Genomic DNA, 10,484 nt, shown 5'->3' with positions numbered 1-10,484 from the left:
ATTTACGGATTTTACTTGTTTTTGACCCTTTTTCTTTCACTAAAAAGGGCATAAAGTGGCCTAGCCTTATCGAATTGAAGCATGTAATACATCCTAGGAAATCTAACGAGAATATCTACGACTTCCATGGTTGATTTTAGAAATTTTAAAAACGGCCAAAATGGTGGTAAAGTGTATTTCCTTGTTAATTTACGGATTTTACTTGTTTTATATTCTTTTTCTTTCAGTAAAAAGGACATAAAGTGGCCTAGCCTTATCGAATCGAAGCATGTAATACTTCCTAGGAAATCTAACAAGAATATCTACAACTTCCATGGTTGATTATAGAAATTTGAAAAACGGCCAAAATGGTGGTAAAGTGTATTTCCATGTTAATTTACGGATTTTACTTGTTTTTGATTCTTTTTCTTTCACTAAAAAGGGCATAAAGTGGCCTAGCCTTATCGAATCGAAGCATGTAATAGTTCCTAGGAAACCTAACGAGCATACCTATTACCTCCATGGTTGATTTTAGAATTTTCAAAAACTGCCAAAATGGGGGTTAGGTTAATTTCCTTGTTAATTTACGGATTTTACTCGTTTTTCACCCTTTTTCTTTCACTAAAAAGGGCATAAAGTGGCCTAGCCTTATCAATTCGAAGCATGTAATAGTTCCTAGGAAATCTAACGAGCATATCTACGACTTTCACGGTTGATTTTAGAAATTTGAAAAACGGCCAAAATGGTCGTAAAGTGAATTTCCTTGTTAATTTACGGATTTTACTTGTTTTTGATTCTTTTTCTTTCAGTAAAAAGGACATAAAGTGGTCTAGCCTTATCGAATCGAAGCATGTAATACTTCCTAGGAAATCTAACAAGAATATCTACAACTTCCACGGTTGATTATAGGAATTTAAAAAACGGCCAAAATGGTGGTAAAGTGTATTTCCTTGTTAATTTACGGATTTTACTTGTTTTTGATTCTTTTTCTTTCACTAAAAAGGGCATAAAGTGGCCTAGCCTTATCGAATCGGAGTATGTAATAGTTCCTAGGAAGTCTAACGAGCATATCTACGACTTCCATGTTTTATATTAGAATTTTCAAAAATGGCCAAAATGGTGGTTAAGTTAATTTCCTTGTTAATTTACGGATTTTACTTGTTTTTGAACCTTTTTCTTTCACTAAAAAGGGCATAAAGTGGCCTAGCCTTATCGAATTGAAGCATGTAATACATCCTAGGAAATCTAACGAGAATATCTACGACTTCCATGGTTGATTTTAGAAATTTTAAAAACGGCCAAAATGGTGGTAATGTGTATTTCCTTGTTAATTTACGGATTTTGCTTGTTTTTGATTCTTTTTCTTTCACTAAAAAAGGCATAAAGTGGCCTAGCCTTATCGAATCGAAGCATTTAATAGTTCCTAGGAAATCTAACGAGCATATCTACGACTTCCATGGTTGATTTTAGAAATTTGAAAAACGGCCAAAATGGTGGTAAGGTGAATTTCCTGGTTAATTTACGGATTTTACTTGTTTTATATTCTTTTTCTTTCAGTAAAAAGGACATAAAGTGGCCTAGCCTTATCGAATCGAAGCATGTAATACTTCCTAGGAAATCTAACAAGAATATCTACAACTTCCATGGTTGATTATAGAAATTTGAAAAACGGCCAAAATGGTGGTAAAGTGTATTTCCATGTTAATTTACGGATTTTACTTGTTTTTGATTCTTTTTCTTTCACTAAAAAGGGCATAAAGTGGCCTAGCCTTATCGAATCGAAGCATGTAATAGTTCCTAGGAAACCTAACGAGCATACCTATTACCTCCATGGTTGATTTTAGAATTTTCAAAAACGGCCAAAATGGGGGTTAGGTTAATTTCCTTGTTAATTTACGGATTTTACTCGTTTTTCACCCTTTTTCTTTCACTAAAAAGGGCATAAAGTGGCCTAGCCTTATCAATTCGAAGCATGTAATAGTTCCTAGGAAATCTAACGAGCATATCTACGACTTCCATGGTTGATTTTAGAAATTTGAAAAACGGCCAAAATGGTCGTAAAGTGAATTTCCTTGTTAATTTACGGATTTTACTTGTTTTTGATTCTTTTTCTTTCAGTAAAAAGGACATAAAGTGGTCTAGCCTTATCGATTCGAAGCATGTAATACTTCCTAGGAAATCTAACAAGAATATCTACAACTTCCACGGTTGATTATAGGAATTAAAAAAACGGCCAAAATGGTGGTAAAGTGTATTTCCTTGTGAATTTACGGATTTTACTTGTTTTTGATTCTTTTTCTTTCACTAAAAAGGGCATAAAGTGGCCTAGCCTTATCGAATCGGAGTATGTAATAGTTCCTAGGAAGTCTAACGAGCATATCTACGACTTCCATGTTTTATATTAGAATTTTCAAAAATGGCCAAAATGGTGGTTAAGTTAATTTCCTTGCTAATTTACGGATTTTACTTGTTTTTGACCCTTTTTCTTTCACTAAAAAGGGAATAAAGTGGCCTAGCCTTATCGAATTGAAGCATGTAATACATCCTAGGAAATCTAACAAGAATGTCTACAACTTCCATGGTTGATTTTAGAAATTTGAAAAACGGCCAAAATGGTGGTAAAGTGAATTTCCTTGTTAATTTACGGATTTTACTTGTTTTTGACCCTTTTTCTTTCACTAAAAAGGGCATAAAGTGGCAAGCCTTATCGAATTGAAGCATGTAATACATCCTTGGAAATCTAACGAGAATATCTACGACTTCCATGGTTGATTTTAGAAATTTGAAAAACGGCCAAAATGGTCGTAAAGTGAATTTCCTTGTTAATTTACGGATTTTACTTGTTTTTGATTCTTTTTCTTTCAGTAAAAAGGACATAAAGTGGTCTAGCCTTATCGAATCGAAGCATGTAATACTTCCTAGGAAATCTAACAAGAATATCTACAACTTCCACGGTTGATTATAGGAATTTAAAAAACGGCCAAAATGGTGGTAAAGTGTATTTCCTTGTTAATTTACGGATTTTACTTGTTTTTGATTCTTTTTCTTTCACTAAAAAGGGCATAAAGTGGCCTAGCCTTATCGAATCGGAGTATGTAATAGTTCCTAGGAAGTCTAACGAGCATATCTACGACTTCCATGTTTTATATTAGAATTTTCAAAAATGGCCAAAATGGTGGTTAAGTTAATTTCCTTGTTAATTTAAGGATTTTACTTGTTTTTGACCCTTTTTCTTTCACTAAAAAGGGCATAAAGTGGCCTAGCCTTATCGAATTGAAGCATGTAATACATCCTAGGAAATCTAACGAGAATATCTACGACTTCCATGGTTGATTTTAGAAATTTTAAAAACGGCCAAAATGGTGGTAAAGTGTATTTCCTTGTTAATTTACGGATTTTACTTGTTTTTGATTCTTTTTCTTTCACTAAAAAAGGCATAAAGTGGCCTAGCCTTATCGAATCGAAGCATTTAATAGTTCCTAGGAAATCTAACGAGCATATCTACGACTTCCATGGTTGATTTTAGAAATTTGAAAAACGGCCAAAATGGTGGTAAGGTGAATTTCCTGGTTAATTTACGGATTTTACTTGTTTTATATTCTTTTTCTTTCAGTAAAAAGGACATAAAGTGGCCTAGCCTTATCGAATCGAAGCATGTAATACTTCCTAGGAAATCTAACAAGAATATCTACAACTTCCATGGTTGATTATAGAAATTTGAAAAACGGCCAAAATGGTGGTAAAGTGTATTTCCATGTTAATTTACGGATTTTACTTGTTTTTGATTCTTTTTCTTTCACTAAAAAGGGCATAAAGTGGCCTAGCCTTATCGAATCGAAGCATGTAATAGTTCCTAGGAAACCTAACGAGCATACCTATTACCTCCATGGTTGATTTTAGAATTTTCAAAAACGGCCAAAATGGGGGTTAGGTTAATTTCCTTGTTAATTTACGGATTTTACTCGTTTTTCACCCTTTTTCTTTCACTAAAAAGGGCATAAAGTGGCCTAGCCTTATCAATTCGAAGCATGTAATAGTTCCTAGGAAATCTAACGAGCATATCTACGACTTCCATGGTTGATTTTAGAAATTTGAAAAACGGCCAAAATGGTCGTAAAGTGAATTTCCTTGTTAATTTACGGATTTTACTTGTTTTTGATTCTTTTTCTTTCAGTAAAAAGGACATAAAGTGGTCTAGCCTTATCGATTCGAAGCATGTAATACTTCCTAGGAAATCTAACAAGAATATCTACAACTTCCACGGTTGATTATAGGAATTAAAAAAACGGCCAAAATGGTGGTAAAGTATATTTCCTTGTTAATTTACGGATTTTACTTGTTTTTGATTCTTTTTCTTTCACTAAAAAGGGCATAAAGTGGCCTAGCCTTATCGAATCGGAGTATGTAATAGTTCCTAGGAAGTCTAACGAGCATATCTACGACTTCCATGTTTTATATTAGAATTTTCAAAAATGGCCAAAATGGTGGTTAAGTTAATTTCCTTGCTAATTTACGGATTTTACTTGTTTTTGACCCTTTTTCTTTCACTAAAAAGGGAATAAAGTGGCCTAGCCTTATCGAATTGAAGCATGTAATACATCCTAGGAAATCTAACAAGAATGTCTACAACTTCCATGGTTGATTTTAGAAATTTGAAAAACGGCCAAAATGGTGGTAAAGTGAATTTCCTTGTTAATTTACGGATTTTACTTGTTTTTGACCCTTTTTCTTTCACTAAAAAGGGCATAAAGTGGCAAGCCTTATCGAATTGAAGCATGTAATACATCCTTGGAAATCTAACGAGAATATATACGACTTCCATGGTTGATTTTAGAAATTTGAAAAACGGTCAAAATGGTCGTAAAGTGAATTTCCTTGTTAATTTACGGATTTTACTTGTTTTTGATTCTTTTTCTTTCAGTAAAAAGGACATAAAGTGGTCTAGCCTTATCGAATCGAAGCATGTAATACTTCCTAGGAAATCTAACAAGAATATCTACAACTTCCACGGTTGATTATAGGAATTTAAAAAACGGCCAAAATGGTGGTAAAGTGTATTTCCTTGTTAATTTACGGATTTTACTTGTTTTTGATTCTTTTTCTTTCACTAAAAAGGGCATAAAGTGGCCTAGCCTTATCGAATCGGAGTATGTAATAGTTCCTAGGAAGTCTAACGAGCATATCTACGACTTCCATGTTTTATATTAGAATTTTCAAAAATGGCCAAAATGGTGGTTAAGTTAATTTCCTTGTTAATTTACGGATTTTACTTGTTTTTGACCCTTTTTCTTTCACTAAAAAGGGCATAAAGTGGCCTAGCCTTATCGAATTGAAGCATGTAATACATCCTAGGAAATCTAACGAGAATATCTACGACTTCCATGGTTGATTTTAGAAATTTTAAAAACGGCCAAAATGGTGGTAAAGTGTATTTCCTTGTTAATTTACGGATTTTACTTGTTTTTGATTCTTTTTCTTTCACTAAAAAAGGCATAAAGTGGCCTAGCCTTATCGAATCGAAGCATTTAATAGTTCCTAGGAAATCTAACGAGCATATCTACGACTTCCATGGTTGATTTTAGAAATTTGAAAAACGGCCAAAATGGTGGTAAGGTGAATTTCCTGGTTAATTTACGGATTTTACTTGTTTTATATTCTTTTTCTTTCAGTAAAAAGGACATAAAGTGGCCTAGCCTTATCGAATCGAAGCATGTAAAACTTCCTAGGAAATCTAACAAGAATATCTACAACTTCCATGGTTGATTATAGAAATTTGAAAAACGGCCAAAATGGTGGTAAAGTGTATTTCCATGTTAATTTACGGATTTTACTTGTTTTTGATTCTTTTTCTTTCACTAAAAAGGACATAAAGTGGCCTAGCCTTATCGAATCGAAGCATGTAATAGTTCCTAGGAAACCTAACGAGCATACCTATTACCTCCATGGTTGATTTTAGAATTTTCAAAAACGGCCAAAATGGGGGTTAGGTTAATTTCCTTGTTAATTTACGGATTTTACTCGTTTTTCACCCTTTTTCTTTCACTAAAAAGGGCATAAAGTGGCCTAGCCTTATCAATTCGAAGCATGTAATAGTTCCTAGGAAATCTAACGAGCATATCTACGACTTCCATGGTTGATTTTAGAAATTTGAAAAACGGCCAAAATGGTCGTAAAGTGAATTTCCTTGTTAATTTACGGATTTTACTTGTTTTTGATTCTTTTTCTTTCAGTAAAAAGGACATAAAGTGGTCTAGCCTTATCGAATCGAAGCATGTAATACTTCCTAGGAAATCTAACAAGAATATCTACAACTTCCACGGTTGATTATAGGAATTTAAAAAACGGCCAAAATGGTGGTAAAGTGTATTTCCTTGTTAATTTACGGATTTTACTTGTTTTTGATTCTTTTTCTTTCACTAAAAAGGGCATAAAGTGGCCTAGCCTTATCGAATCGGAGTATGTTATAGTTCCTAGGAAGTCTAACGAGCATATCTACGACTTCCATGTTTTATATTAGAATTTTCAAAAATGGCCAAAATGGTGGTTAAGTTAATTTCCTTGTTAATTTACGGATTTTACTTGTTTTTGACCCTTTTTCTTTCACTAAAAAGGGCATAAAGTGGCCTAGCCTTATCGAATTGAAGCATTTAATAGTTCCTAGGAAATCTAACGAGCATATCTACGACTTCCATGGTTGATTTTAGAAATTTGAAAAACGGCCAAAATGGTGGTAAGGTGAATTTCCTGGTTAATTTACGGATTTTACTTGTTTTATATTCTTTTTCTTTCAGTAAAAAGGACATAAAGTGGCCTAGCCTTATCGAATCGAAGCATGTAATACTTCCTAGGAAATCTAACAAGAATATCTACAACTTCCATGGTTGATTATAGAAATTTGAAAAACGGCCAAAATGGTGGTAAAGTGTATTTCCATGTTAATTTACGGATTTTACTTGTTTTTGATTCTTTTTCTTTCACTAAAAAGGGCATAAAGTGGCCTAGCCTTATCGAATCGAAGCATGTAATAGTTCCTAGGAAACCTAACGAGCATACCTATTACCTCCATGGTTGATTTTAGAATTTTCAAAAACGGCCAAAATGGGGGTTAGGTTAATTTCCTTGTTAATTTACGGATTTTACTCGTTTTTCACCCTTTTTCTTTCACTAAAAAGGGCATAAAGTGGCCTAGCCTTATCAATTCGAAGCATGTAATAGTTCCTAGGAAATCTAACGAGCATATCTACGACTTCCATGGTTGATTTTAGAAATTTGAAAAATGGCCAAAATGGTCGTAAAGTGAATTTCCTTGTTAATTTACGGATTTTACTTGTTTTTGATTCTTTTTCTTTCAGTAAAAAGGACATAAAGTGGTCTAGCCTTATCGATTCGAAGCATGTAATACTTCCTAGGAAATCTAACAAGAATATCTACAACTTCCACGGTTGATTATAGGAATTAAAAAAACGGCCAAAATGGTGGTAAAGTGTATTTCCTTGTTAATTTACGGATTTTACTTGTTTTTGATTCTTTTTCTTTCACTAAAAAGGGCAAAAAGTGGCCTAGCCTTATCGAATCGGAGTATGTAATAGTTCCTAGGAAGTCTAACGAGCATATCTACGACTTCCATGTTTCATATTAGAATTTTCAAAAATGGCCAAAATGGTGGTTAAGTTAATTTCCTTGCTAATTTACGGATTTTACTTGTTTTTGACCCTTTTTCTTTCACTAAAAAGGGAATAAAGTGGCCTAGCCTTATCGAATTGAAGCATGTAATACATCCTAGGAAATCTAACAAGAATATCTACAACTTCCATGGTTGATTTTAGAAATTTGAAAAACGGCCAAAATGGTGGTAAAGTGAATTTCCTTGTTAATTTACGGATTTTACTTGTTTTTGACCCTTTTTCTTTCACTAAAAAGGGCATAAAGTGGCAAGCCTTATCGAATTGAAGCATGTAATACATCCTTGGAAATCTAACGAGAATATCTACGACTTCCATGGTTGATTTTAGAAATTTGAAAAACGGCCAAAATGGTCGTAAAGTGAATTTCCTTGTTAATTTACGGATTTTACTTGTTTTTGATTCTTTTTCTTTCAGTAAAAAGGACATAAAGTGGTCTAGCCTTATCGAATCGAAGCATGTAATACTTCCTAGGAAATCTAACAAGAATATCTACAACTTCCACGGTTGATTATAGGAATTTAAAAAACGGCCAAAATGGTGGTAAAGTGTATTTCCTTGTTAATTTACGGATTTTACTTGTTTTTGATTCTTTTTCTTTCACTAAAAAGGGCATAAAGTGGCCTAGCCTTATCGAATCGGAGTATGTAATAGTTCCTAGGAAGTCTAACGAGCATATCTACGACTTCCATGTTTTATATTAGAATTTTCAAAAATGGCCAAAATGGTGGTTAAGTTAATTTCCTTGTTAATTTACGGATTTTACTTGTTTTTGACCCTTTTTCTTTCACTAAAAAGGGCATAAAGTGGCCTAGCCTTATCGAATTGAAGCATGTAATACATCCTAGGAAATCTAACGAGAATATCTACGACTTCCATGGTTGATTTTAGAAATTTTAAAAACGGCCAAAATGGTGGTAAAGTGTATTTCCTTGTTAATTTACGGATTTTACTTGTTTTTGATTCTTTTTCTTTCACTAAAAAAGGCATAAAGTGGCCTAGCCTTATCGAATCGAAGCATTTAATAGTTCCTAGGAAATCTAACGAGCATATCTACGACTTCCATGGTTGATTTTAGAAATTTGAAAAACGGCCAAAATGGTGGTAAGGTGAATTTCCTGGTTAATTTACGGATTTTACTTGTTTTATATTCTTTTTCTTTCAGTAAAAATGACATAAAGTGGCCTAGCCTTATCGAATCGAAGCGTGTAATACTTCCTAGGAAATCTAACAAGAATATCTACAACTTCCATGGTTGATTATAGAAATTTGAAAAACGGCCAAAATGGTGGTAAAGTGTATTTCCATGTTAATTTACGGATTTTACTTGTTTTTGATTCTTTTTCTTTCACTAAAAAGGGCATAAAGTGGCCTAGCCTTATCGAATCGAAGCATGTAATAGTTCCTAGGAAACCTAACGAGCATACCTATTACCTCCATGGTTGATTTTAGAATTTTCAAAAACGGCCAAAATGGGGGTTAGGTTAATTTCCTTGTTAATTTACGGATTTTACTCGTTTTTCACCCTTTTTCTTTCACTAAAAAGGGCATAAAGTGGCCTAGCCTTATCAATTCGAAGCATGTAATAGTTCCTAGGAAATCTAACGAGCATATCTACGACTTCCATGGTTGATTTTAGAAATTTGAAAAACGGCCAAAATGGTCGTAAAGTGAATTTCCTTGTTAATTTACGGATTTTACTTGTTTTTGATTCTTTTTCTTTCAGTAAAAAGGACATAAAGTGGTCTAGCCTTATCGATTCGAAGCATGTAATACTTCCTAGGAAATCTAACAAGAATATCTACAACTTCCACGGTTGATTATAGGAATTAAAAAAACGGCCAAAATGGTGGTAAAGTGTATTTCCTTGTTAATTTACGGATTTTACTTGTTTTTGATTCTTTTTCTTTCACTAAAAAGGGCATAAAGTGGCCTAGCCTTATCGAATCGGAGTATGTAATAGTTCCTAGGAAGTCTAACGAGCATATCTACGACTTCCATGTTTTATATTAGAATTTTCAAAAATGGCCAAAATGGTGGTTAAGTTAATTTCCTTGCTAATTTACGGATTTTACTTGTTTTTGACCCTTTTTCTTTCACTAAAAAGGGAATAAAGTGGCCTAGCCTTATCGAATTGAAGCATGTAATACATCCTAGGAAATCTAACAAGAATATCTACAACTTCCATGGTTGATTTTAGAAATTTGAAAAACGGCCAAAATGGTGGTAAAGTGAATTTCCTTGTTAATTTACGGATTTTACTTGTTTTTGACCCTTTTTCTTTCACTAAAAAGGGCATAAAGTGGCAAGCCTTATCGAATTGAAGCATGTAATACATCCTTGGAAATCTAACGAGAATATCTACGACTTCCATGGTTGATTTTAGAAATTTGAAAAACGGCCAAAATGGTCGTAAAGTGAATTTCCTTGTTAATTTACGGATTTTACTTGTTTTTGATTCTTTTTCTTTCAGTAAAAAGGACATAAAGTGGTCTAGCCTTATCGAATCGAAGCATGTAATACTTCCTAGGAAATCTAACAAGAATATCTACAACTTCCACGGTTGATTATAGGAATTTAAAAAACGGCCAAAATGGTGGTAAAGTGTATTTCCTTGTTAATTTACGGATTTTACTTGTTTTTGATTCTTTTTCTTTCACTAAAAAGGGCATAAAGTGGCCTAGCCTTATCGAATCGGAGTATGTAATAGTTCCTAGGAAGTCTAACGAGCATATCTACGACTTCCATGTTTTATATTAGAATTTTCAAAAATGGCCAAAATGGTGGTTAAGTTAATTTCCTTGTTAATTTACGGATTTTACT

The sequence above is a fragment of the Medicago sativa genome, chromosome 6 (genome assembly GCF_051527215.1).
Source record: "Medicago sativa cultivar Bolivia chromosome 6, Bolivia_mono, whole genome shotgun sequence".
NCBI lineage: Eukaryota > Viridiplantae > Streptophyta > Magnoliopsida > Fabales > Fabaceae > Medicago > Medicago sativa.
The sequence above is the reverse complement of the archived record's forward strand: the minus strand, read 5'-3'. Positions refer to the sequence as shown.